Below are 27,018 nucleotides of genomic sequence, written 5' to 3'. Positions count from 1 at the left end.
TTGCTTAATTTTGCCGGTGAATCCCTGTCTGAATAAGTTTATAATCCTTTTCCTGATGGTGCTAAAATCCTCAAAAAGGGAGCTGACACATTAATTCATGGGAGACACAGAGAAGTGAAATTAATTCTGGCAATGCTTTTTTGTATTGGTAACAATGAAAACCTTCTCATTCCTGCCTTGAAATATTTTAATAATCATTGAATCCCTATTCACATAGTTCATAGTTCCTTGTCATATGTGATTTGTCACTGCATTCTTTCAAATTTGGTACAGTTTAACCTTATTCAAATTCTCTCTTCAATAAAAAAAGTCAAATTAGCTTATATTTAGGCTTATAAGTCGATTAGTGTATAAGCCCCCCCCCCCACCTATTTTTCAGCCTAATTTTAAGGGTTTTATGTCGACCTCCATTTTTGGACTGTCTGGGGCCTTCCAGGAACAACCCAAAATTTTTTAAAACACCCCAATTCCAAGTACAAAGGCTGTAAATTAAGTAAGTTTAAAAAAAATCCTCATCCTACTGGGCAGCAGTGACGGCAGCCCATGGAGCTGGAACAGAGACATCGTGCTCCTGCTGGGAGCAGGAACCTTGGCCTACCAGGCAGGAGTGATCTCAGAGTCCCAGGTAGGAGCGGTTATGGTGGCACCCAGCAGTGAGGAAGTGTTGGGAAGCAGTGACACCGTATTGACATCAATTTTTTTTTGGCGAATTTAGGTCTCAGAAGTATATCTGCCATATATATTGACTCCACTCCCTCCCCCGAGGTAATTTCTAGGGTTTCATGACTCGACTTATACGTTGAAATATATGGTAGTTGGTTTGAATGCAACAAATTAAGAGGATGATTTCCATTCTAACTAACAGATATCTGAATTAGACATTTTGATTTGGAAATCTGCCTAGAAAATGTTGGTAAAAATGCAATTATTAATGATATTAATCAATTTTGTACATGTTTCTGGGTGTCTTTAATATCATTCATTAATATTGTATGCACTGGTGCAAACTTTTCTTGTTTCAAAATTCAGCGAACTCATGATGTTGAGAATAGTGCAATAGCCAAAATCCATCAGTGATGTTGTGAATAACAATTCTTTGGCTTGACTTTGAGGAGAAAGATTTATGGAGGGGTATGTCCACGTCTGCTGCAGGCTTGTTGGTGACTGACAAGTCCGATGAGGGACAGGCAGGCACGGTTGCAGTGGTTGCAAGGGAAAATTGATTGGTTGGGGTTGGGAGTTGGGTTTTTCCTCCTTTGTCTTTTGTCAGTGAGGTGGACTCTGCGGTCTTCTTCAAAGGAGGTTGCTGCCCGCCGAACTGTGAGGCGCCAAGATGCACGGTTGGAGGCGAGATCAGCCCACTGGCGATGGTCAATGTGGCAGGCACCAAGAGATTTCTTTAAGCAGTCCTTGTACCTCTTCTTTGGTGCACCTCTGTCACGATGGCCAGTGGAGAGCTCACCATAGAACACGATCTTGGGAAGGCGATGGTCCTCCATTCTGGAGACGTGACCCACCCAGCGCATTTGGGTCTTCAGCAGCATGGATTCGATGCTTGCGGACTCTGCCAGCTCGAGTACTTTGATGTTGGTGATGAAGTCATTCCAATGAATGTTGAGGATGGAGCGGAGACAGCGCTGATAGGAAGCGTTCTAGGAGCCGTAGGTGATGCTGGTAGAGGACCCATGATTCGGAGCCGAACAGGAGCGTGGGTATGACAACGGCTCTGTACATGGTGATCTTTGTGTGTTTCTTCAGGTAGTTGTTCTTCCAGACTCTTTTGTGTAGTCTTCCAAAGGCATCATTTGCCTTGGCGAGTCTGTTGTCTATCTCTTTGTCGATCCTTGCATCAGATGAAATGGTGCAGCCGAGGTAGGTAAACTGGTTGACCGTTTTGAGTTCAGTGTGCCCGATGGAGATGTGGGGGAGCTGGTGGTCATGGTGGGGAGCTGGCTGATGGAGGACCTCAGTTTTCTTCAGGCTGACTTCCAGGCCAAACATTTTGGCAGTTTCCGCAAAACATGACGTCATGTGCTGGAGAGCTGAATAACAATTATTACCTCATAAATACCATATGCATACAACACTCAGAGCATTTTTGGAGAATCATTACGCTAAAGCAGTATATGTAATCAGATTGCTGATTGCATTCTGGTTGTACTTGACGCTGACTCATCCTTGTTTCTTTAAACACTTTATTGCAACTAACTCGATCTTTCAAAATCCATTGGACTTGACTCAACAGTATTGGTGGGATGATACCTGCAAACACAGTATTGGGCTCCTTGACAAATGAAGAATTTTAATGTGTTGGAAGCAGCTTGGAGATTGTTCACAAGACTAATGCATGGAATGGGTGGATTGTCCAATAAGGAATGGTTAAACAGGGTGGGCTTGTTTCCACTGGGAGTTCACGGGAACATTTAAGATCCTGAAGGGCCTCGACATTTTTGGATGGAGAGTAGACTTTTTTCTCTTGCCAGAGTGCCCAAAGTTAGGGGTAAAAATAAAGGATTGCTATTTAAGGCAGACCTGAAGCATGATTTTTTTTTCCTTAGGGGGTTGATGGAGCCAAAGAATTGTTATTCAGAACGTCACTGATGGATTTTGGCTATTGCACTATTTTCAAAGCATTGTCTTTGAATATTTCTTAAGTAGAGCCTGAGAGATTATTCACAAAATTATTCACAAAGGGAATGACAAGTGGCTATGGGTAGAAAATAATGTGGAGATCAGTCATGATGTTATTGAATAATGCAGCAGGCACGAGAGGCCATGTGCCTTCTGATTAATATGTTCATGTGGAGCTACCTTTCTCGAGTATGTAAGAGCTCAGCATCCAACACCTATCCACTTAGATGTCACTAGGAGCCACATACTTTATATTCTTCTCAGAAAATTAATACCAATTTTAGAAGGTGTGGTCAACCACTGTATATATGTTTGAATGTGTTAGGACATGCCCCTTGTTGACTGTGCCTGAAGCTTATCCCACTGACCCCTGAATAAAGGTGACTGTGCCACAGCCTCCTCCTCAGTCCAGGACAATCAACCAGCATGGATGTACTTCCATTCTGTTGTGAACAAAAGTCTATCAATTTCTCTACAACGTCTAGTCTTTGAAGTTATTGATGGTGCAACACAAGGTTATTCTCACTTGCATTTGCAAAGTTTCAAGACAAGCTAATGTGCCTGCACTGTTGCCATAGTGGAAATCAATTCACTTTTACTCTCAACTTGAGAATAGTTTGAGTCTGGATGAGTTGATATGTGCCATATTTCATAGTTTATTGATAACTGCGTCATCAGGAAGAAATTTAATTGACACTCGACAGGAGCAGCCTTCATCTACCACTCCATCAAGAGCATACCATGCAAACACAGACTTCATCAAAAGTACTGGGACTCTGAGACTGCACCTAACATTTTAAAGATCTCCCAGGTAACTTACAGAGAGGAGGACTGCAACCCGGGAGGGTGACTTTCTTGGTAACTGACTGATTTTTCAGTTTACAATTAGTTACCGCTTTACTAAATGAGTATGCCATTTTTAAAAACTTTTTAATTGCAAATTCGATTTCCAATTTTATTGATGGGACATACATTTAGTCTGCATTTGCATTCATAAAACCCTGAGATTCTTTTTCCTGCGAACCAAGCAGAGTTTCTACTTATTGGTAGTGTAAACTGAACTCATTGAAAATATACAAAAGAGAAAAATGTAAACCAAGAAAGAAATGTAAACAAACTGTGCAAATACAGAAAAATAAATATTCACTAATAAATAATATGTAAAGTGAAAGTCCGAAAATGAGTCTCTGATGGAGTCTGATAGTGGAGGAGTAGCAACTGTTCCTGAACTTGGTGGTATGAGATTGAGCTCTACCTCTTTCCTGGTGGAAGTAGCAAGAACAGACCATGTTCTAGGTGGTTCGGTTCCTTGTCTGTGTTCACTGTGACTTCCTTGAACTGAAAACACCCCTTCTTGTGGTCCACTAGCCTCTTGATGCTCCTGTAAACCAAGGATCTTTTTTTTCTCTCAAGAATAACTAGAATGACACTTGAGGGGAGAGGTTTAGCACATTTTGATGAGATCTGCGGAGATTTTTTTCAGGAGTGGGTGGTTGGAATCCAAAGTGCACAGTCTGAGTAAGTTCCACGTTGTCTCACAATATTTAAATCTGTAGGCAAGCACTAGAATCACCAAGCTATGGAAAGCTGTGGACCAAGTGCTGGAAAAAGGGGTTTAATATTGGTTGTTCCTTCATGATTGGCATGGACATAGTGGGCTGAAGGGTTTGTTTTTGCAATGTGTCTGTCTTCTTTGGCTTGGCTTCACGGACGAAGATTTATGGAGGGGTATGTCCACGTCTGCTGCAGGCTCGTTGGTGACTGACAAGTCCGATGCGGGACAGGCAGGCATGTTTGCAGCGGTTGCAAGGGAAAATTGGTTGGTTGGGGTTGGGTGTTGGGTTTTTCCTCCTTTGTCTTTTGTCAGTGAGGTGGGCTCTGCGGTCTTCTTCAAAGGAGGTTGCTGCCCGCCGAACTGTGGGGCGCCAAGATGCATGGTTGGAGGCGATATCAGCCCACTGGCGGTGGTCAATGTGGCAGGCACCAAGAGATTTCTTTAGGCAGTCCTTGTACCTCTTCTTTGGTGCACTTCTGTCTCGGTGGCCAGTGGAGAGCTCACCATAGAACACGATCTTGGGAAGGCGATGGTCCTCCATTCTGGAGTCGTGACCCACCCAGCGCAGTTGGGTCTTCAGCAGCATGGATTCGATGCTTGCAGACTCTGCCAGCTCGAGTACTTAGATGTTGGTGATGAAGTCATTCCAATGAATGTTGAGGATGGAGCGGAGACAGCGCTGATGGAAGCGTTCTAGGAGCCGTAGGTGATGCTGGTAGAGGACCCATGATTCGGAGCCGAACAGGAGCGTGGGTATGACAACGGCTCTGTACACGCTGATCTTTGTGTGTTTCTTCAGGTGGTTGTTTTTCCAGATCAATCCTCTTTACTATCTTCTTCAGCATGATGTTGAAACAAGCCAATAAGGACCTCAACAATGAAGACGGTGTTTACATCCGGTTACGCCTCAATCTGAGGCGCCTGCAAGCTCACACCAAGACACAAGAGCAACTTGTCCATGAACTACTCTTTGCAGACGATGCCGCTTTAGTTGCCCATTCAGATCCAGCTCTCCAGCGCATGACGTCCTGTTTTGCGGAAACTGCCAAAATGTTTGGCCTGGAAGTCAGCCTGAAGAAAACTGAGGTCCTCCATCAGCCAGCTCCCCACCATGACCACCAGCCCCCCTACATCTCCATCGGGCACACAGAACTCAAAACGGTCAACCAGTTTACCTACCTCGGCTGCACCATTTCATCGGATGCAAGGATCGACAAAGAGGTAGACAACAGACTCGCCAAGGCAAATAGCGCCTTTGGAATGTGTCTGCATGTCTAATAATAAAGGACAAGGAAGGTTTTGCTTCCTGAACACTTGGATTTGGGCTGCTGATCACAAAAATCACCTTAAAAATTTCCTATCATGTACCATTGTTTTAGGTATAGCCTATTTTTGTGATTTCCTGTCATATTTTAAATCTACTTATATATTGCCCACAAAGCATAGCTTTGTCAAAGCATAGCTAGACGTGAACTCAGTGCTGGTGGTATGCACGTTGTCTTCGGCCTGGGCATGCTTGGAAGGCATTTAGAAATGTTGTTGAGAATTTTCTTAGCAACTACAGATCATTAAACTACATCCAGCTGATTGACAACATGCTTCAAGCATTCAAATCTTGTCATTGAAAATTCTTTTTTTTTTTGCACTCACACTTGGACTTCTTCCCTGCTGACCTTATTGAAGTTGGTGATGAAGATGGTGAAAGGTTTCACCAGGACATTGCGACCATGGAAAAGCAGTATCAGGGCAACTGGAATCCATCAATGATGGCTGACTATTGTTGGACACTAATATGAGAGGCATCAGATGCTTAGTACAAATGTAAATCAGTGGCAAAACATTTTTATGTCAGTTAACCCATAATGCACTGCATTAGCATTTTTTTTTCTTTCTTTGGCTTGGCTTCGCGGACGAAGATTTACGGAGGGGTAAATGTCCACGTCAGCTGCAGGCTCGTTTGTGGCTGACAAGTCCGATGCGGGACAGGCAGACACGGTTGCAGCGGTTGCAGGGGAAAATTGGTTGGTTGGGGTTGGGTGTTGGGTTCATGAGAGTTAATTTAATGTTTCTCCAACCTCCTATGCGATGCAGCACCTCTGAAGTTATCTTTGTGTTCAGCTTGAAGTTGTCTATCATGATCCACCTCTTTATCAGGAAGAAAATCTTTTGTGGGGGAAAACAAAATGTTGTCCAGCGTAACGAAAGGGGAACAAAATATTTCCACTCCAGAAACTGACAGTAGGTGTAATTGCAAGGATAACAATTGCACTTGCAGCTTTGGTTGCCATGTAGAATTTTCTCCCCATTTGCGATTGTTGGAATATATATGGTAAAGGCTGATGGTTGTACCCAAAATACGTCCATTAAGTTCTTGTGTCTAACTGCAGCTGTGCTGATTGGATTTGTTCTCTAACCACTGGAGGGCAGCCATCTTTCATAATTCAACAATGTTCAACAATGAGAGAGAGCAGGTCATGCAGCCCAGTGCTTTGCTGGCAAAATCTTGAGAATACTTGGTATAAAATAGAAGAAAAGTGATTTCTGTGATCGATAAGTTTAAGGTCTCAGAGAATATGTATTTATATAATCTGAATTTTTAAAAATCTTGCAGAGTATGAGCATGTAGAATGTATCAGGAATGATTGAAACCCCTTCTTCAACCATTGTAGACTTGTTTTGAGGAGATTGTTTAATATTAGCTGCAAAGCTCTAGGGTCTTGATGAAGCGATTATAAAAGTGCAGTGGTTATACTTCAAATTAGAATTATGGACGACTTGGAAAATTTCAGGCTGTATCATCACAATCTGCCAGTAATCCTCATCCATCTAGTGGATGGTAGTAATAATATTTGGGAGGTGCCTTGCTAAATTACTGTACTATTTAATGTAGTTTATTCATGTTTCAAACTTTTACCATTTAAATAAAAATCTGATCTTCAATTTTCTTTCCAAAGTGGATGAGCTTGCATTTACCAGGATTCGGCAGATCTTTGCCCACTCACTTAACCTCTCTAGATCTCTCTGCAGACTCCCCACATACACTGTTCAATTTACTATTCCACTCAACTTGGTGTCATCAGCAAATTTAGATAGGATACACTTAGTCTCCCCTCCAAATTGTTAATGTGTATCATGAACATTTGCTGGCTTAGGCACAACCCTGATGGCACTCCACTCACCACTGATTCCCAACCAGAGAAACACCCATTTATTCCAGCTCTCTCCCTTCAATTGGTTAGCCAATCCCCTCTCTGTGCTAATACTTATGCCCATAAAATATTAGGATAAGTGTTTTGTGCAGCAGATTGTTCTAATATTAATATCAATATCAATGATATTAATACTTCATGAAATCCAAGAATATAACATCCACCTGTTCCTTTCTGTTCACTGTGCTCATTATTCCAGAATTCCAGTAGGTTTGTCAAACAGGACCTCCCTTCCTGAATTCATACTGTGTCTTGCCTGATGGAACAATTTCTTTTGTTATTATTTTTGATTTTTTTTCAAAAATATACATAATAAAATTTTTAATATCACAATATATTAAACCTTTTCTTACAAACAACATCAAACAAAAACAAAACTCCCTCCCTCCCTCCTCCCTTCCATACATACAAATTGACACACTTTCAGAGCTTACATATCTTTTAGATATATAGAATACAATTGGGGAAACCACATTTAAATATATATAATAGTTGCATTTATAGTCATTTTTAAAAAATTGCTGTATCTGGGCCCCTATATGGTCCAGATATAGCTCCTAGATCTTTACAAAAGTGTTATATTTATTCTTTAAATTATATATGATTAATTTTCCATAGGTATTCAGCTGTTCATTTCTGCAGTCCATCATGTTATAAGTAGAGGGGAGTCGAACTTCCAAGTGACGGCAATACATTTTTTTGCTACCACCAGTGCTATTTTTATAAATAGCTCTGTGAAGTCCAGTCCTATTATCTGAGTTACTTTTTCTGCATGTCTTGCCAAATTGGCCTCCTTTACATGAATGATCAGAGAGCATGTACGAAAAAAAACTTCCTGTTCAGTCCCACATATGAAACACATCTCTGATATTTCTGCTTTTTATCTATGTAATTTCTGTGGTAAGATATAATTGTAAAATAAATCTTCAGCAAACAATCCCACCAGGACATTGATCATGATCCTTCCCAGGCATAGGTCATCCAATCTGCCCCAGGAATCTGAAAACCTCCCTCCTGCATCTCTCCTCACATCACGCATTCATTCTAAGTCTACTAAACCTACTCAGGCAAGTATGTGTTGCAGGTAGTAATCCTGAGATTACTATTTTTGAGGTCCTACTTTTTAATTTATCTCTTCGCACCCTGAATTCGGCTTGCAGGACCACATCCCGCCTTTCTTTTATGTTGGTACCTACATGCGCCACAACAACTGGCATGCACCCACCCCTTACAGAATGCCTGCAGTCGCTCTGAGACATTGCTGAACCTTGCACCAGCGAAGGTAAAACACTAAACAGGAATCCCATTTGTGGCCACAAAAACTTCTGTCTATTCCCCTTCCCACCATAGCCTTGCCACTCTTTCTCCCATCCTTTACAGCAGAGCCACTCAATGTGCCATGATCTACTGCCGCCTTCCCCTGATGAACCATCTACCCCAACAGTTCTCAAAGCAGTCTATCTGTTTTTGAGGGAGATGACCACAGCAGACCCCTTCACGATCTTGCCACTGGTTTGCTTGATGGCCACTCAGTCACTGTCTTAGGCCAATAAACTGCAGTGTGATCAACTGACTTAACATATATCCATAATATCCTCAGCATCGCCAATGCTCTTAAGTGAATCCATGTGCTGCTCAAATGCCTTCATGCTGTTTGTCTGGAGCTGCAGCTGGACTTATAGCAGCAGCATCTCCGAGTTCTCACGTTGTGCAATAGGAGTGTGACCCTGGTCTGACCACGTGACTAAATTCTTTGAGGGGAGAAAAAAAACCCATGGCTTTAGACAGTCATTTAAAAAAAAAATTAAGAACGTTACCTTCACCTTCTGGTGTTGTGTGTCCTCCTCATTGAAACTTGCCAAAGCCTGCATTCAGATGATCAGCAGCACTTGGACTTGACAGCAGCTCCTCTTTAAGTAGCCATTCCACTAGATCTGGTCCTCTTATATTTTCCCTAAACTAACCAGCATTCACCTTGGCTGTTGGTTTATCCATTCTCCACTCGGCTCTGTCTCCTCCTCCTCCTCTCTCCCAGTGGTGCCTCCTGTGAAAATTAACCTTGGAGAAGTATCCGGTTTCACTCATTCCTATACTGAATGTTACTGAAGACATCTGTGACATACAGGGAATATTAAGACATTTCTTTGTATGGCAGGCATTTGCAGTGCTGACTGGATGTCTGCCAATAAAAAAAAGAGCTTGGCACATTTCCACCTTGCTGGAGGGCAACAATCCAAATAAATACTGCATTATGAAAGACACAAGATAATTGTGCAGAATGGCCCATCGCTGAAGACTCTATGCAAGGTTATGCAGCATGCAGTCCAGCGAATTAAACAATTTAGGAACTCTGTGAATATTCACGCTCCCTGAGAGCAGGTAATAGCTGGCAGTTTGAGTGAGTTTCGTCTTGTTTCAAGAATCTGTGGAAACTATGGCAAAATATCTGCAGGATATTCTTTGGTAAGCTGATTTCTATTGAATCTGGTGTATTACTGAAAAAGATGAGGGTGTGTGAGTTTTGGAGAAGTTATCTCATTAAGAAAAAAGATAGTGAAATCCTATTTATGGTTGCAAATCTGTCTAAAGCGGATGGAAATTGAAAGGGAGTGGAAATAATTTGAGACCTGCATGATGCAGAACACAGCATGAACTGGAAATCTGAAGTTCAAGGGAATGCAAGAAATGCCCGAGCAGTTCTGGTAGCATCTATGGATAGAGAAAAATGGAATGGAAACATTAACTATCATTTTGTTAAAGATGATCACAGGATTTTCACAAGGAGCCAGTGCAGAACTCCACCAAACCCTGAATTGGGTACGGTCGTGGAGCTTTCCATTAATTCCTTTTCCAAAACCCATTGTCTGCTATGGTTCTCTAGCATCCATGTATCAAGAGAAGAATGACAGCTCTTCAACTAATCGATTGGGTAAGTGTTCTCAAAGTATCAAAAGGAATATCTGCAATAGAGTGGACAGCAAGACAAAATGGATGTACAGGTTGCACTGCAGCGTGTTGTGAGCGAGTGCAGCAAAAGGACTGAGACGACAGGTATCACAGCTGCTTTAATTTTAATCTCGCGCTGCAGCCTTTCAGCCTTATTTTGCTCCACCCCCAACGTCCCGATGCTTGTGTCCCGATGACGCAAGCAAGTATGTGACCTTCTGGTCTGGACCGGAAGAGACGGTCCCACAATGCTGTCCTTGCTGCGGCTGCCCTGCCGACCATATGTGACGAGCAGGACCAGTTCGCCACTACAAGAATGTGCATTGCCACAAACCCCTTCCCCCAGAATGGGCACTGATGCCCTTGGAATGTGTTGTAGGAGAGGTGTGCTGTTTTGACAGCCAACCTCTATGTGCTGGTGGGGGAGACTGTACTGGTTGGGATAAGTCCACATGCGCTGGTTTAAACGTCCAGCGTGAATACCTCCTCTCTGCCCCCAATGTCAAGAGTGAATGTTGAAGTGTTGCAATGTAGCACCTTGTAAGGTTGTGTGTGCCCCTGCGCATGATCACAAACTCACAGGAAAACAAGTTCGGTGGGGTGGGTAGTTACAAGGCGGTTGGCCATGTCATGATGGGGAAGTGCGAGGCAATGGAGCCAAGTTTGTTGTGCAGCTGCTGCTCAAGGACGACGGCGGTGTCTGCATCATGCTTGGTTGCCAGGGGAAGGAACTGTCCAGGTACTGTCCGTAGACTAGTTTGGCTGAGGATGTCCCAAGGTCGTCCTTGGGCGCTGTGCGCATGCCTAAGAGAACCTAGGGCAGCTCATCCACCCAGTTGGGCTCATCGAAGCGTGCCATCAGTGCCAATTTGAGGTGGCAGTGGAAATGCTCGACTTGTCAATTGACTTGAGGATGGAAAGCTGTGGTACGGTGCAGCTGGATGCCCAGGAGTCTGGAGAGTTGTGTCCACAGGGCGGAGGTGAATTGTGCTCCCGGCCGATCGTGACCACTGCCGGAACACTGAAACGGGAGACTCAGGTGGAGAGGAAAGCCCTGTGGAGGCGTCTGGGATGGGTATGGCCTCTGGCCAGCGAGTAAATCTGTCTATCACTGTGAGTAGGTAGCGGGATCCCCGGAAGACAGGCAAGGGTCCGACTATGTCTAGATGGATGTGTTGGAACCTTTGGGTTGGGCTTCGAAGTGTTGTAGTTTGTGTTTGGTGTGTCGCTGGATCTTAGATGTGTGGAAGTCTGTGCATTTCTTCACCCACTCGGTGACCTGTTTGTGCAGGCCATGCCAAACAAATTTTGCGGATACTCGCCACACTTTTATGTGGATGGACAGGTGCAATAAGCCGTGAATTAAGTTGAATATTGTTCTCCTGCACTGTGCTGTGATGAGAGGACGGGGCTGGCCACCAGAAGTATCGCAAAGGAGCATGGTGCCATCGGCGTCTAGTGGGAGGTCTTGGAGCTGCAGCCTCGTGTGACAGATTATGTTGTGTTGGGATTATATATAGATATTTTTTAGGGAGATAAATTGGGGCAGGTTTTTAAGAGAAGGTCACATACAAACACTTTAAAACAGATCTTATTTAAAATATTGGAGCTCTTCTCATGCTAGACATGTCAGCCCTAGAGCCCAAGAGACTTCATTAATGGATTGTTGTTTACAAAAAGGCAACAGATGAAAGAACCTGTTGGAGCCGCAGATTGTCTGGAGTAGAACTTGCTGTTCTAAGAGGGTCATGTGGTTTTGCAAGCAGAGAGAGTAAAACAGGCTTTATCTCTGAGAGAGAGATATAAGTTCTGCAGTTTTACAATCAGCAGCACAGGTGGGACTGGAATAGGACAAGCTGGAAAGCTTGTGGAAAACTCCACTTGGAAGACAGGTTGTGAGTGTTTAGTTCAGCCTGGTCAAAGCTCTTTTGGTTCATGCAAGAGAAGAGGACTGTCTGTCTAATGTTTCACTTGAAATAAGAGAAACAAAAAGGTACTCTGTAGTGACCCGAAAGAAAGAGGTTATCATCTGGAGAACCCTGAAGGGGCAAGTTTCTTTGGGAAGACACTGAAGTGGCTGACTAAAAATAAATCAGTTGTGGGTGTCCAGCGTACAACAAATCTCTCTCTGAAAACCAACAAGAACTTCCTGAGTGGTAACCATTTACCTTTCAAGCACCAAAGCCTGGTGAACTGCATAAATATTAAATTCTGTGCACAGTATAAGAATTGACTGCAGCCAGTGAACTTGGAGGAACGAGAAGTGAGATTTGACTGTGAATCAAAGAACTTTTCTGAACTTATACCCACATTACATGCACGTGCACTTAGAATTAGAAGGGGGTTAAGTTAGATTAGTGAAGTCAATAGTGATAAGTTAAAGTGTGATTCTGTTTTCCTGTTTAAAGATAATTAAAAGGAACTTTTGTTTAAGTAACTATTTGTCTTGGTGAATGTCTATTGCTGCTGGGTTTTGGGGTCCTCTGGGCTCATAACATCCATGATTGCTGTTTTGAAGCTGAGTGTCTCGGTGTCGTTCTGCTGTGCCTGAGCCAGATCATGGTAGTCAATGCCCTGGGACAGGGCGTCGACTGTAGGCCTGGAAAGTGCATCAGCAACAACATTGTGCTTTCCAGAGAGGTTTTGGATAGCAGTGGCAAATTCAGAGATGTAGGACAAATGTCTCTGTTATCAGGCAGACCATGGGTTGGAGGACTTTGTGAAGGCGAAGTAAGCGGCTTGTGGTCAGTGTAGACCAGTTTAGAAGGATGAGGGGGGACATGATTGAGGTATACAAAATTATCAGGGGGATAGACAGGGTGAAGTCGGATTACTTGTTCCCAATGATGGGGGAGACGAGGACTAGAGGGCATAGTTTAAGAATACAGGGTAGGCCCTTTAGGACGGAGATGAGAAAACATTTTTTTACCCAGAGAAGTGTGAATCTGTGGAATGCTCTGCCACAGAGGGTGGTAGAGGCAGATTCGCTGATTATGTTCAAAAGAGAGTTAGATAAGATTCTAGTGAGCAAAGGAGTTAAGGGTTATGGGGATAAGGCTGGAAAGGGGTACTGATGGTAGTGATCAGCCATGATCTGTAAAATGGCAGTGCTGGCTCGATGGGCCGAAGGGCCTACTCCAGCTCCTATTGTCTATTGTCTATTGTCTATTGACCTTGAACAGGCGCTCTTCCAGGAAAAAATGGAAATGGCAGACAGACAGGTGAAGGGCGAGCAGTTCTCTGTCGAATGCATTGTACTTCAATTCGGGTGGTCATAGGTATTGACTGAAGAATGCGAGGGGTTGCCATGAGTCATTGACAAACTGTTCCAGGACAGCACCCACAGCCGTGTTGGATGCATCGATGGTGAGGGCTATCAGTACCTCCATCCGTGGATGTACCAGCATCATAGTATGGTCCAAAGCTTCTTTAGTCTGTTTGAATGCACCGTGTGCCTCCTCTGACCATTGAAGCTCCTCCAACGAGCCTGATATTAAAATGAAAAGAGGGTGTCTAATCTTGGCCTCTGCAGGGATGAACCTGTTGTTGAAATTCACCATGCCCACGAATTCCTGAAGGGCCTTCAATGTCGTTGGTCTGTAAACTGCCGGATGGCATCGATTTTGGTAAAGGGGTGGTGCCAGCTGGGATGATCTTGTGGTCAAGAAAGTCTATTTCCGTGAGGCCGAACTGGCACTTCTCTGGTTAAAGGTGAGGTCGAACTGTGCAAGATGAGTGAACAGCTGATAGAGATACATCATGTGAACTGCTGGCTACCAGCATGCCGTCGAGGTAGATGAAAGGAAAAACAAGTTTCCCTTGACCGCGTCCATGAGGTGCTGAAAGGTCTGTACCACATTGTTCAAATCAAACGCCATTCGTAGGAATTTGGAGAGGCCAAATGGGATGATGATCACAGTCTTTTGGACGTCGTCCGGGTGTACGGGGATTTGACAGTATCCCTGGATTGACGACTTTAGAGAGAAGCTTTGTGCCGTGAAGATTCGCTGTGAAATTTTGGATATGGAAAATTTGGTAGCGGTCGGGTGTCATTGTGTTGTTTAGATGTTTGTAGTCACTGCAGGACCTCCAGCTACCATTGTACTTGGGCACCAAGTGGAGGGGTAAGACCCATGGACTATTAGAATGACAGATGATGCCCAGCTCCTCCATGCACCTAAACTCTTCCTTGGTGAGGTTGAGTTTGTCTGGGGCTAGGTGGCAGGCACATGAATCCAATGGTGGACCAGTGGTAGCAATATGGTGTTGGATGCCATGTTTGGGCATGTCTGCCTTGAACTGTGGGTGCAGAAAGGAGGGAAAATCTTGAAGGAGTTGGCTGTACTGGCCGAGTTTGGTCTCTACTGAAGAAAGCTGGGTGAACAGTTTGTTTGATCTGCCGAGGGGCACTTTGTGGAAGGTCTGAATGTGGACTAGTCATTTGCTCTGGAGATCTATGAGTAGGGAGTGGGCCTGGTGAAAATCTGCGCCGAGCAGGGGTTTGTCCACTGAAGGGTCGGTGAAAGACCTTGCAATGTGTTGTTGCTGAATCATGCAGGAGGTGTTATTGGCAGCCTGAAGGGTAACACCATGTGTTCTCGTTCATGTCTTGAGCGCCGTAGGGGGAATGATACTAATCTCTGCCCTCGTGCCCGCCAGGAACTTGCGGCCTGAGATGCTGGCCCAGACAGGAAGAAGGCTATTTGGTTGGCCAACCACCACATCCACTTCGTTTTCTGGGAACAAACCTGGCTGACGGCATCCGCGGGCGGATGCCCCCCAACGTTGGTGATAGAAACACCATTTGGGATTGGGCCTCTCTATCCTCTGTCGGGGTGGGGCCTGCTCATGTGGTGGACTAGACTTGGGCATTGTCCTCGGTGGTGGCTGCATGACATGGTTGATGGAGTCTATGGCTTTGTGTTTCAAACTGTGGAGAACATCTGCCCATGCCACAGCTTTGCGAGGGTCGTTTAAATCGGCGTCGGCCAAAAGGATCCTGATGTCCTTGGATATCTGCTCGAGAAACGCTTGCTTGAACGTGAAGCAGGGCTTGTCCCCTTCTGCCAACGTGAGCATTCTATCCATGAGGGCAGAGGGGGTTCTGTAGCCTAGGGCATCCAAATGTAGGAGCCTGGCTGCTCACTCATGCTGTGAGAGGCCCAATGTTTTCACCTATATCAATGGAAGGCTAATCAGTATGTACTGATATTTAAACAGGAAAGTCTGCAGATCCTGGGATGGAAGAGGAATACACAAAAGTGCTGGAGAAACTTAGAAGGTCGTGTAGCATCTATAGGATGTGAGGGGGAACAAACGTTTCTGGCCTGAGCCTTCGTCAAGGTATGAAATAAAAGCAGTCATGGAGGGGGTTGGAAGTAGAGAGGAAATGGCCCTGGGAAAGAGCACAGGCCAACAGGAAAGAGGTCAGAGTTGGGAGGGTAGAACGGAATAAAAAACTGTGTTGGGGGGAAGGGTATGGCTTCTGAATGGAGAGGAAAGGAAAAGGGGCGGGGAGCTGGAGGAAAGAAGATGGACAAATAGGGAAAGAGGGAAACTCGAGGAGGGGGTTTAATGGAAACTGGAGAAGTAAACGAGTGCCCAGAAGGTCTTTTAGGTGTTGTTACTCCAAGATGTGGGTAGCTTCAGTTTTGCAAGCTTGAGGCCGTGGGTAGACAGGTTGGTGTGGGAATAATATGTGGAATTAAAATAGTTGGCCAGTGTTATTGCAGGAGAAAGAGCAAAGGTGCATTTTAAATAAGGAAATTATTATTTTCCTGTTATCCAGTAAAATGGATACAAGATTATTAATAAATTCTCACATTTGTTTAATAAAACAGTCATTTATGAGAAAAAAAAGTAGCTCTTTGAAATGATTTTAGGTTAGCAAGTATCTTTTAAAAGAAGTTGTATGTTACTGGCTTAACCAATTATTGGATATAAACCAGTGCTCGGAAGTGAAATACCTCAGCAAATAAGAAAAACAAACTGCAGAATGTGCAGACAGAGGAGGAAGGAAGAGAGAAAACAATTTTACCAACAGTCAGAGAGGCAAGTTGACATTAAGGAAGTTCCCTAATTATTAAAAGCACTGACATCTGTTGAAGTTAAACAAGAAATAAGTGTAAGGCAAAACAAATTAACCAAAAATAGGAGGTAAGAAAAATAGCTACTTCCTGCAAACATTTCCTAATTATGGTGTCATTGTTGAAGAGTTGATAACTAAATTCAATAGGTTTTATATAATTTGCATTGACACCCTAGATTTGTTCAAATTGATCAGAACATCATATTCCTACAACCAGCTTAGTATACATGGGTACAGGCCATCTCATTGCTCTACACAAAGCTCTGAGACACCTGGACAGCAAAGATGCATACATCGGGATGCTCTTTATCTACTACATTTCAGCATTTAACATCATCATCCCTTCAAAACTGATCAACAAACTCCAACAACCCACCCTGTAATTGGATCATGGATTTCCTCACCTCCACACCACAACCAGTGAAGATTGGTAAGAACTTCCTCCTCCACAACCTCCATCAGTACTAGCTATGTTCTTAGGCTCTACCCACTTTACACCTTTCTCTGTGCAGCTCAGTACAACAATAACACCTTTTATACATTTCTAGATCATATCACAGTAGTGGATTGTATAAAGGAAGGTGATGAGTCAGCTTACTGCTATGGAATAAGTTAATAAAATTATGATAAAATAGATCTTAAAAGGGTAAGATTTTGAGGTTTAGTTATCACAAACATCTCATTGCTATGCAAGGGTAGGCTTTATGTCTACAGTTGGCTTTGTAGAGACAATGGAAAGTGCTTGTGAGAGTTTTACAAGAAGGTGTTAATGGACCAGCATGTTTGAACAGTGTCCAGGTTCAAGAACTGAGAGCTTTTTTGCTTTTAAACTGGTGCCAGAGTTTTAAATGTCTGGTTGGAATTTGTTGTTCTAAGAGGACCACATGGTTTTGCAAATAGAGAGAAAACATCCACAGATTGTCAGAGTATTTTGCAACAGTTTGTGTGAAGGCTGCAAGTTGGCAGGCCTGCTGCAAGACCCCATTTCAAGATGAGTTTTGAGTTCAGCCTATTCTAAATCTCTGTATTCAATTGCAGAGGTTGTGGCTGGTTATTGTGATTCTCCTGGAAAAGGAGAAAAAAAACTCTTTGTGGTAACCTGGAAGAAGAGGTTATCTTTTAGAAAAACCCAAGAGGAGACGTTTCTTCAGTAAGACACTTCAGTTGCTGATTGAAGGAGATCAGTTTGTGTGTCCAACGAACAAGGAATATCTTTCTGAAACAAACAAAGACCTTCCTGAGCGGAAACAACTTAAGTTAAAGCACCAGAGGCTGGTGAATATGACTGTTTAATTCTGTGCACAATATGGAAGATTTCCTGACACCAATGAACTTGGAGAAGTGAAAAGTGAATGATTGGACAATGAAAAAGAACTTTCCTGAACACACAAACATTACATATAAGTGCACATAGAATTAGAAGGGAGTTAACTATTGATATTATTATGTATTAAGAACATAAAAACAGTTTTGTTTAAGTAGCCATTGTCTTGTTAAATTTTTGTTCCTGCTGGTTTTTGAGTGTTTTGGGCTCGTAACAATACGGAATGGAGATTGAAAACTTGACTGGTGCATCAACAACAATGTCACCAAAACTAAGGAGCTGATTGTTGACTTTAGGAAAGGAAAGCCAGAGGTTTACAATCCAGTGTTCATTGGTGGATCAGAGAGGGAAAGGGTGAGCAAATTCAGTTCTTGGGACTCACCATCTCGGAGGATCTTTCCTGGACCTAACACACCAATAGCATTGTGAAGAAAGCATTTCAGCTCCTCCACCTTCTCAGGAGATTGTGGAGATTTGACATGACACCAGAAACCCTGACACTGATCATAAAGCCCTCCAAAAGGTAGTGGACACAGCCCAGGATATCACAGACAGAGCAGTCCCCACTATTGAGTGCCTCTACAGGGAACACTGCCATCGAAGGGCAGCAGCAATCATCAAAGACCCTCACCACCCAGCACACACTCTGTTCTCACAACTGCCATCAAAGAGGAATAGGTGGCACAAGACTCGCACCACTGGGTTCAGGAACAGCTGCTACCCCTCCACCATCAGACTCCTCAACGACAAACTCAATCAGAGACTCATTTAAGGTCTGTTACTTCTGTACTTTATTGATTTTCTTTTGTTCTCTCTGTATTGCACAATCAGTTTGTTTACATTCATTATCTGGTTACAATTTTTTTTTGTTTACGTGTTTAGGCTGTGTGCCATTTATTTTTGCATGAAGGAAAAAGGAATCTCAGGGTTGATTGTGATGTCATGGATGTACTCTGACAATAAATTTGAAATCTGAATGGGTGTGGACAGGGTTGCAGTTTATGATTGCTGCAGGCAAAGACAGCCCATGCACACATTTGTTGGATTCAAAACATTTTAGCTTCTATTTTTCTTTCATCTCTTCTGTAAGGCAGATTCTCAGTACTCTCTGGTAATTTGAGGCCAATATTGGACCTGCAGAGTCTGCCACAGATGGAGGTGACATGTTCCTTAGCCCAATTGAACCAAGCACTCAGTGCTGCCCAGAATGCTGCTTCTCCACTTTGAGTGGACCAAGTTTAGGGGGGCTATGAACTGAAATCATAATTTAAAAAAATCTTTATTGTGCTGTTGGTGGTAGGGAAGTAAGGAGAAACTAAACTTTAACTGCTTAACAGCAAAGGGGGCACATAAACTTTGAGCCAAAGCCAAAAAATGGTCGAGAATGGATGATCCAAAATGTATCTATGTGAAAATTTGGTTTCAGAAAGTTCATTCTCAGTTTTGGAACCATGCCTCGTATCTCTAAGAGACACAATTCCTCTTCTCTCCCCCACACAGCCTTCTTTCCACAGGTCAAAGATTGTCTGCCACACTCAAAGGAGTCAAAGATCTTGATGAAAATTGCAATGAATACCTTTCCCTATTCCACCTGGCTTTCCTCACATTTAATGGCATATTCCTCGTTCTCGATGCCATTCGTGACTGCAGTAAAAATAATTTTATTGTCATACACAAAGGTACTGTTACGGGCCCAGAGGACCCCAAAATCCAGCAGCAATAAAAATTCACCAAGATGAATGGTTACTTCAACAAAAGTTATTTTCAATTTTCTTTAAACACAAAAGCAGGATCAAACTTTAGCTTATTACTATTAAGTTAACCGAACTTAACCTCCTAATTTTAAATGCATGTGTATGTAATGTGCATAAGTTCACATTATACTCTGCACAGAATTTAACATTTAAATTAACACCAAGTTCTGGTGGTTAAAGGTAATTGGTTACTGCTTAGGAAGGTTCTTGTTGGTTTCAGAGAGAGATTTGTTTCTCGTTGGACACATAACACAAACTGATTCCCTCCTATCAGCCACTTTTGTGTCTTGCTGAAGAAACTTGCCCCATCAGGGTTTTCCCAAATAATAACCTCTTCTTCTGCAGGCCACCACAGAATTCCTTTTGTTTCCCGTATTTCAGGTGAAACACTTTAGCTATCCATTTCCTCTTGTATGGACCACAAGAGTTTTCAACAGGCTGAACTCAGAACTCACAACCTGTCTTCAAAATGGGGTATCAACAAGCTGGCAGCTTCCCATAACTATAGAAATCTCTCTCTCTCTCTCTCTCTCTCTCTCTCTCTCTCTCTCTCTCTCTCTCCCTTAGAGAAAGTCTTTTTGGTCCCCCCCCTCTCTCTCTCTCTCCCTCCCCACCCTTGCATGACCTTATTCGAACAGCAAACTGCATTCAGACAGATTGTGGCACTGGACCCAAAGTTCTGAGTCTGTTCATCTGTTGCTTTCAAAACAATAATCCATTACTCCACAGCATGTCCAATTAATACCTACTTATGAAATCTCTATAGGCATTCTTCAAAGTTTTTGCAAGGCACTCGGAGCCCAGACTGTCTGGCTTGAGCAAAACTCTGGCATTTTAAATTAGATCTGTTTGTGAAGTGTTTGTGTTTGTTTGTGACCCACACTACCCCCACAATCTATGTCCTCCAAAAATATATCTACATACAAGATAAAGAATTATATAATCCATCACAGTACCATGTACATATGCACCAAAATTCTTGCTACAGCCAAACAGATAGTTTTGTTAAAAAAAACTCTTAACAGTATACATTAAATTTCCCCTATATGGAAAGTGATAATAAAAATAAAAGGTAGATAATAAATATTCACAATTACAGTAAGTGCAAGAGGAAAAGGAAGGGATGCTTCAAAAATATCAACGTTTGTTCTGTGGTGTCAGACTAGTTTATGATTAGGGTAGTAATTGGAGGTTAAAGAGATTTCAGATTCAGATTTATTGTCAGATGTCATACATGACATCACATAACCCTGAGATTCTTTTTTCTGCCAGCAAGGCAGAATGACCACTTATTGGTAGCGCAAAAAAAACTAAACAATGTACACATGTAAACAAATAAAGAAATGTAAGCAACTGTGCAATACAAAGGTTAAAAACAAACAAATAATAAAGTGCAGCAGTAAGAGTCCTTAAATGAGTCCCTGATTGAGTCTTGTAGCACCTACACCTCTTTCCTGATGGTGGTAATGAGAACAGAGTGTGTGCTGGGTGATGTGGATCCTTGATAATTTCTGCTACTCTCCGATGACAACGTTCCCTGTAGACATTCGTGATGGTGGGGAGGGTTTTGCCTGTGATGTCCTGAGCTGTGTCCACTACCTTTTGAAGGGCTTTAGACAAGGGGGTATTGGTGTCCCATTTCAGTTAAAAATTATTCTTGAACTTTAAATGCTGGACCTCGGGCTTCTGCACCACCTTCTTGAAGGTAGCAGCAAGAAGAGGTTGTGACCAGGGTGATGGGAGTCCTTTATGATGTTTGCTTCTTTCTTGAGGCAGTGTGTCACATAGATGTCTTCAATGGATAGGAGTTTAGAGGTATGATGAACTTGGCTAGGTATGCTATTTCTGCACCTCTGGGCACGCGAATGACCAAGCCATACTAGTCTGTCTACTTCCAAAGTGCACCTGTAAAGTTTGATAGAGTGTTCAATCTCCTCAGACTTTTCAAAGGTAGAAGCATTGATGTGCCTTCTTCACAATTGTCTCTCTGCTGACACCCAGAGAAGTCTTCTGATACCTGAACTCTGAGGAACTTAAAGGTACTAACCCTCTCCACCACCATCCCATCACTGTGGACAGGTGTGCTATCCCTTGAGCTCCCTTCCGTTAATCCACAATAACGTTGAGAGCAAAGAGTTTAGAAGATTGAGAGGGGATCTCATAGAGACATACAAAATTCTGGCAGGACTGGACAGAACGGATGCAGATGGGATGTTTCCAATGATGGGAAAATCCAGAACCCGGGGCCATGGGTTCTGAGGATAATAGGCAAACCATTTAGGACCGAGATGAGGAGGAATTTCTTTACCCAGAGGGTGGTGAATCTGTGGAATTCATTGCCACAGAGAGCAGTAGAGGCAGGTTCATTAAATATATTTAAGAGGGAATTAGATCTATTTCTTCATTATAAGGGTATTAAAGGTTACGGAGAGAAGGCGGGGACGGGGTACTGAACTTTAAGATCAGCCATGATCTCGTTGAATGGCGGAGCAGGCTCGAAGGGTCGAATGACCTACTCCTGCTCCTATCTTCTATGTTTCTATGTTTCTATGTTTACCTGGCACCGCCCATTGAGATTTCTGATCTCCATCCTGTATTCTGTTATAATTTCAATTATTTTGACCAACAAATTTATGGATTGTGTTGGAACTGTGACTGAATAAGTTAATACAATTATGGAATAAAATATATCTTAAGGGGTCAGGTTAGATTGTGGGGGTTTAGGTATTAGTTTACATTCTACCAGAGACATCAACATTTCACAAAACATAACTCATTTAAAATGCAAGAGCTAAGCCTAAGTGTGGACTCCATGTCTGCCATTGACTTTACAGAAACCATGAAAACTGCCTGAGAAGACTTCACAAGTAGGTGATAATTGGACTGATGTTGTAAAATTGAAACAGACTATTGCATTTAAAGCAATAGCACATTTTAACAGATGTCCAAGCTCAGAAACTGATAAATCATTTATTGCTAAGCTGGTGCCAACAATCTAAATTTCTGGTTGAAGAAGAGTCATGTGATTTTGCAAACAGAGAGATAAAAAACATGGCATTCTTTGGGGGGGGGGGGGGGGGGAGAGAGAGAGAGATAGTCAGTTTACTGCAGCAGTTGGTGTTGAAGACTGCAAGACCCCATTTGAAGATGGGTTTTGACTTCTGAGTTCAGCCTATTCTAGGCCTTTGTATTCAATTCAAGAGGCTGTGGCTGGTTAATATGTTTCTCCTGAAAGAGGGGAAAAAGAAGAACTCTTTGTGATAACCTGGAAGAAGAGGGGGAAAGACACTGAAGTGGCTAATTGATGGAGATCAGTTTGTGTGTGTGTCCAATGAACAACTAATATCTCTCTGAAACCAACAAAGACGGTAACAATTTAACAATTTAAATTAAAGCATTAGAGCCTGGTGAAGATCATAAATGTTAAATTCTGTGCATAATATGGAAAATGCCACTGAACTTGGAGAATGATTGGGCAGTGAAACAAAGAATTTTCCTGAACACATGCACATTACATATGTGCTTAGAATTAGAAGGGGGGTTAAGTTAATAATAAGGTGAAATATTGATTATGTATGAAGAAAATTAATTATTTTTTGTTTAAGTAACCATTCTCTTGGTGTATTTCTTTTGCTGCTGGATTTTGGAGTCCTTTGGGCTCATAACAGAACAAATCTTGACTGCACAGTTGTGAGTGAATATGGAATAGAGCAGGGGGCTAAGCACGCAGACCTGCGGTACCCCTGCGTAGATGGTCACTGAGGAGGAGGTGATGTTGTCGATCTACATATGATAAAATCAGTGATTCTGTTGCAAATGGCTGAACCCAGATGCCTGAGTTTGATTAGCAGTTTTGCTGGTATGAAGCTGTAGTCAGTGAGTCTGACAAGGGGTGGTCTTGAGGTCCAGGTGGAGTGGAGGATGAGCGAGCTGGCAGTCACTGTTGTCCTGTTGTGGTGACAGGTGAATTAAAGAGGATCCATGGTGGATGTCAATACCACTGGCCAATCATCATTAAGGCATATCACCTTGCTCTTGTTGAACACCAGTCCTTGTGAAGCAAGTGGGGTCCTCCAGACAAAAATTCATGCCAGTGGTTTCACACAGGCTTGAATGATGTAACCAGGTTTAAAATTTAAAAAAAAAAAAATTTAAAAAAAAAAAAAAATATATATATATATAATTAATAATAAGCTTGTGAAAAGTTCCAAGTGCATGCTAGAAATATAGTCTTGGCTGATATCCATTATGTCTGGACTTAATTAAATGCTTGCTTGATCGTGGAAATATACTGGTTTTTCATAAAATGTCATTGTGAGCTGATTTTAGAATTGATTTGTTAGTTGGGCTTGAAGTAAGCCACATTGTTATATTTCAGAAAATGAATCATACATAGGACATTCAAAGTAAAAATATTTTTAATTCTGTGACTATCTTGATTGTGGAAGCATTTGAAACCAGAACGGAAGTCTGCCAAGTGGATTCTTAAGCCTGCTCTGCTTGGCTGATCCAGCCTTTTTTAAGTGCACTTTCTTGTCATTGTCCTTGATTTCCTTACTAATTTGACAATAAAAAAATAAATAACTTTCAATAAATTCAAGGATTTAGCCTCCACAGCATTCTGGAGAATACATTTCAAAAGCATAGAAGAGTACAGGCCCTTTGGCCCACAATGTTGAGCTGACTTTTAGTCGCTGCCTCCTACGTAACCCTCCAATTTAAATTCCTCCATATGCTTGTCTCATAGTCTCTTGAATTTCACCAATGTACCTGCCTCCACCACTGACCCAGATGGTGCATTCCACGCACCAACCCATCTCTGGGTAAAAAAAAATCCTCTGATATCTTCCTTGAGCATCACAACAATTACCTTTTTAAATTTTTTTTATTTTTCACACTGTGAACCATATCAATCAAAATACATACAAACATTTCCCTCTTAAATATACGCAGTGGCATTTTCTCCCCTATTCCCCCCCTACCTTCCCTCCCCCCCTTCCCACCCCCCTCCAAACCCATTAAACGTTCAACATATACAATACAATAAACCCATTAAACAATGTCATCACACAATGAAAATAAACAAGAAAATTGTGTCTTCTACTTTTACACACTGGATCAAGTAATTTTGTCTTCTTATCATTTTATCATTTCAGGGGGTGGAGGTCTGTGGCAAGCCCTCTCTGTTATGTTCCATGTACGGTTCCCAAATTTGTTTGAATAATGTGACTTTATTTTTTAAATCATATGCTATTTTTTTCCAGTGGAATAGATTTATTCATTTCCTTGTTCCATTGCTGTACTCTCAGGCTCTCTTCCTATTTCCAAGTTGACATTATACATTTTTTTGCTACAGCTAAGTTTGAGGCCTAATTCTTTACTTCTTATATTACTTAGAAGAAAGATCTCTAGATTTTTTGGTATGTTGCTTTTTGTGATTTTATTTAATACCTGATTTCGATCTTCTCAAAACATTTTCACTTTCTCACATGCCCAAATTGCATGTACTGTTGTTCCCATTTCCTTCTTACAGCGAAAACATCTATCTGATAATGTTGGATCCCATTTTTAAAAAACTTTTATGGTGTAATATATAACCTGTGTAACCAATTATACTGTATCATACATAACCTTGTGTTTATTATATTCTTCATAGTTCCAGAGCATAACTTTTCCCATGTTTCATTTTTTATCTTTATGTTTATGTTTAAATCTTTTTCCCACTTTTGTTTGGGTTTATAGCTTATTTCATCATTTTCCTTCTCTTGCAGCTTGATGTATTCATTATAAATCTTTTTATTATCATTGTTTCTGTAATCACATATTCAAAGCTGCTTCCTTCTGGTAATCTCAGTCTGTTTCTCAATTTATCCTTTAAGTAGGCTTTCAGTTGATGGTATGCAAACATTGTACCATGAGTTATTTCATATTTGTACTTCATTTGTTCAAATGTTAATAAATTATTTCCCGTAAAAACAATTTTCTATTCTTTTAATTCCTTTTCTCTCCCATTCTCTAAAGGAAAGGTCATATATTGTAAAAGGGATTAACTGATTTTGCATCAATAATAATTTTGGTAGTTGGTAATTTGTTTTTTTCCTTTCTAAGTGAATCTTCTTCCATATATCGAGTAAATGATGCAATACTGGTGAGCTTTTATATCATATCAGCTTTTCATCCCACTTATAAAGTATATGTTCTGGTACCTTCTCCCCTATTTTATCTAGCTCTATCTTAGTCCAATCTTCACACCAATTACCTTAAAGCCATGCCATCTTGTATTGAGCAGTGGTGCCCTGGGAAGGAGGTGTTGGCTGTCCACTCTATTCCTCTTAATATCTTGTATACCTTTATCATGTCTCCTCTCACCCTCCTCCTCTCCAAAGAGTAATGCCCTTGCTCCCTTAACCTTTGTTCATAATGCATACCTTCTAACCCAGGTAGTGTCAGCTTACCCCAGGTAAATCTCCTTGCACCCTTTCCAACAAATCCATGTCTTTCATTTAATGAGGTGACCAGAACTGGACACAGTATTCCAAGTGTAGTCTAACCAGAGTTTGGTAGAGCTGCATCATTACCTCATGGTTCTTAAACTCAATCCCTGAACTTATGAAAATTAAACACCCCATAAGCTTTCTTAACTATCCTGTCTACCTGTGAGGCAACTTTCAGGGATCTGTGGACAAGGACCCCCCAGATCCCTCTGCTCTTTCACACTACCAAGAATCCTGACATTAACTTTGTACTCTGCCTTGGAGTTTGCCCTTCCAAAGTGTACCACCTCACACTTCTCTGGATTGAACTGCATCTGCCACTTCTCAGCCCAGCTCTGCATCCTACCAATGTCCCTCTGCAATCTTCTACAATCCTCTATACCAGGGGTGTCAAACTCAAATTCACGGAGGGCCAAAATTAAAAACTTGGACTAAGTCGAGGGCCGAACTAAATATTTATTGAAAATTTTCAACAACATCTGCATGTTTTCTCTTTTTTCAACATATGTAATGTTAAACTTTAGGATATAACTTTAGGAGGATAATGTTACAGGTCAGGAGTAGGTAGCTCAAGTTCACCCTTTGCTTGACCTGAGGGAAACATATTTGGTCTCTGTGGAGATGTAGTTAGCATTCACAGGCTGTGTCCATTTTGGCCTGCATCAGAACTCAGCATTTCCTACTCACTCCTCAGGCTCTAGGCCTCTATTCACCCTCGACCCACCATCCCTCTACCTGACCAGTCCTTTACCCAACCTCTACTCACCCCTCACTCCACTCGCTCTGCCTCTACCCACCCCATCCTATACATGCCCCTCTACTGCCTCTCCCCTCAACCTGTTCCTCCCTCTACCCGTCTCTCATCCTCTAATCACCCCTCCCCTACTCGCCCTGCCCCTCCCCTTTTACCTCTTCCCTATCCACCCCTCCTTCTACTCATCCCTCCCTCTAACTGCCCCTCGCACCACCATAACTTCCCCTGCCCATTACTCCTCACCTACACCCTCTGCCCACCCC

At 42.3% G+C, this 27,018-nt stretch overlaps 1 protein-coding gene across 17 annotated transcripts in view; it reads left to right on the top strand.

Moving 5' to 3' along the window:
• st3gal3a (ST3 beta-galactoside alpha-2,3-sialyltransferase 3a) overlaps positions 1-27,018 on the top strand; it is an 847,148-nt gene that overhangs the window by 237,894 nt on the left and 582,236 nt on the right. The window lies entirely within an intron of this gene.

This window comes from Narcine bancroftii, chromosome 5, assembly GCF_036971445.1.
Source record: "Narcine bancroftii isolate sNarBan1 chromosome 5, sNarBan1.hap1, whole genome shotgun sequence".
In the NCBI taxonomy this organism is placed as follows: domain Eukaryota; kingdom Metazoa; phylum Chordata; class Chondrichthyes; order Torpediniformes; family Narcinidae; genus Narcine; species Narcine bancroftii.
The sequence above is the reverse complement of the archived record's forward strand: the minus strand, read 5'-3'. Positions and strand labels throughout refer to the sequence as shown.